The sequence below is a fragment of the Mustela nivalis genome, assembly GCF_964662115.1.
Source record: "Mustela nivalis genome assembly, contig: HAP1_SCAFFOLD_2730, whole genome shotgun sequence".
In the NCBI taxonomy this organism is placed as follows: Eukaryota; Metazoa; Chordata; class Mammalia; order Carnivora; family Mustelidae; genus Mustela; species Mustela nivalis.
In genome coordinates, this window is record NW_028133935.1 from 1 (window position 1) to 2,661 (window position 2,661).

Below are 2,661 nucleotides of genomic sequence, written 5' to 3' on the forward strand. Positions count from 1 at the left end.
GAGGGATGTGGCAAACCTACTACCTTTGGGTGTCATGGCCCTGAAGGACTGAGGAGTGCATTTATCTATGCTTCATGCCAGGGAGTCTGGTGGGCATCTGAACATTCCAGAAGGATCACTTGCCTTGGAGGAGTGGTCAGGCATGCTGGGTTTTCATTCCACTCAGTTCTCCATCTCTGTGGGAACTTATGTCACATCCTCTTCAGGACATGTTTTCTTTATGATAAATTGATGGTTAGGGGATCCTGACCCAATCAGTGTTCCTTCCAAACAGTAGTAGATGACCTGGAGTTATTGTCCCTGATTTAAGTCTTAATGAAAATCAGGCAATGGTCTAGATGTTCATATGTGTTATTATTGAATAAAATATTATTTAATAAAAATTTATTATTTAATAAAATAAATAAAATTGTTTAATAAAATTTAATTTGGGTTTTTATTATTTTTTAAAATATTATTTTATTTTATTTTATTTATTTGAGAATGAGAGAGAGCATAAACAGGGAGCAGGGTCAGAGGGAGAGGGAGAAGCAGTCTCTCTGCTGAGCAGGGAGCCCAATGCAGGACTCGGTCCCAGGACCTTGGGACCATATCCAGAACCAAAGGCAAATGCCCAACCAACTGAGCCACCCAGTGTCCCAAAATACAGGTTTTTAGGCATGATTTTGCAACTCATGAATCTCTTGAGAGAATTCTCAAAGGCCCACTCAGTGGGGACAGATTAGTGATCCCTGGACAAGATCATTTCTCGTTTGTGTCTTCTTTATCTGAACTGTCACCTGAACAACAGGGATATTTTCTAATATATCTTAAAAGGCATAGGTGAAGTCACATTTATCAAAAACAAATCCATTTTATTACCATGTGAACTTAGAAATTTACTATCAAGTGAAACCACTACTATTGAAATTTCAAATCGTGGTATGGGGACTGGCTGCATCAGTCCCCCCCAGAAACTGGGTGGAAAGGCAAATTCTCAGGGTGCGTCTCAGACTAAATCAGAAATTCTGGGGGGATGTTTGCACACTGTGTTTTCACAAGTGCTCCTGGCTTAGTCCCCTAAAGCCTGAGAAGCATGGAAGTATCTTAGCTTCTCAATGTAGTGTCTTGAACAGTACATCACTGTATTCTCAACATCACCCAGTGAGGGTCACTTGGACAACTGGTTTTAATTCCATTTGATATATGTCAGGCACACAGCTAAGTTGAATGACTCAGGGTCATATAATCCGTTTTATATATTTATTATTGTCTCTTGCCATATTTGGTATTTGACATATAGTTCATCCTCCATTAAAGCTGACCCCAATTTTACTGCCTTTCACCTATTTTTAGTGAAAAGCCTATCACCCTTGTTCTTTCAAGTTCTCTAAGACATTTGGGTAGGTGAGTTTATTAAATTAATTATTTTTCACTTTCACTGAGCTCGTTTTTTGATATCTTGCACAAAAAGTTACCCACAGTGAGGACACTGCTATCTATTTGGAATGTTTAGCATATGTATTTTATAAAATTTTACAATGCAACAGAAATGATAGAATGCACCTGGAACAAAATTTTTAAAGATAACATTTAATTTTAAACATTAAAAAGGAAGAAAAAAATCAAACTCACTGTAATTCTCTGACTAATCATTAGCAATCAGTTTGTTTAGGTTTATATACCAAGCATCATTGTTGTACAAATGTGGAATTATGCTGTAGGTGTCATTTTGTAGACTTTGGTTTTTTAAAATATATCTTGAAAATCTTTCTGTGTCCACCAATAATATTATTCTTTTATAACTGTAATAGTCGGAAACAGAGTATGTACGACGTGTACAGAGAGAGAGAGAGAGAAAGAGAGGTGACGGTGGGGGGATTGATTTGGGGAAGTGGTTCATGCAGGGACTGGCAAGTCCTAAATCTAAAGAGTAGGGGCGCCTGGGTGGCTCAGTCGTTTGGGCGTCTGAGCTTGATCCAGTCATGATCCCAGGATCCTGGGATCAAATCCCCACATCACTTCTCCCTCTGTCTGCCACTCTCCCTGCTTGTGCTCTCTCCCTTTCTCTTTCTCTGACAAATCAACAAATTAAATCTTTAAAAAAAAAATCTAAAGGATAAGCTGGCAGGTTGGAGACCTAGGGAAGAGCTGATATGGTTTGAGTCTGAAGGGAATCTGCTTACTAATCCTCAGGGAAGACCCTCAGTTGGTTGAATGAGTCCTATTGACATTACAAAGAGCAATCTGCCTTACTCAAAACCTACTTATTTAGATGTTAATCTCTTTTATAGAATACCTTCAGAACAATAACCTGCGTATTCCAGCAAATTTTGGGAACAATTGCCTAGGCAAGTTGATGCACAAAATTAATGATCACAAAAGTAATATCTTTAATGGGTGTGTTTCTTTCATTTTATATATGAATTAAAGTGTATGCAATCCCCTAAATCTGGAGATTCAGGTTGTTCCAATTTTTTCATACTTACACACAGCAGGTCTTCATCTATTTGGCTCATTTTTGTCTCCCAGATCAATGCAGAGTGTAGAAGGAATGTAAATTTCTGACTTTTTAAAGAATTGACTTCTTACTGCCTAATTGCCCTTGTAGATGTCTCTGCCCCTTGAATTACAACCTGAAGGCTTTGGAGTGGGGGAAATGCCAGGCTTGTCTTCATCTTT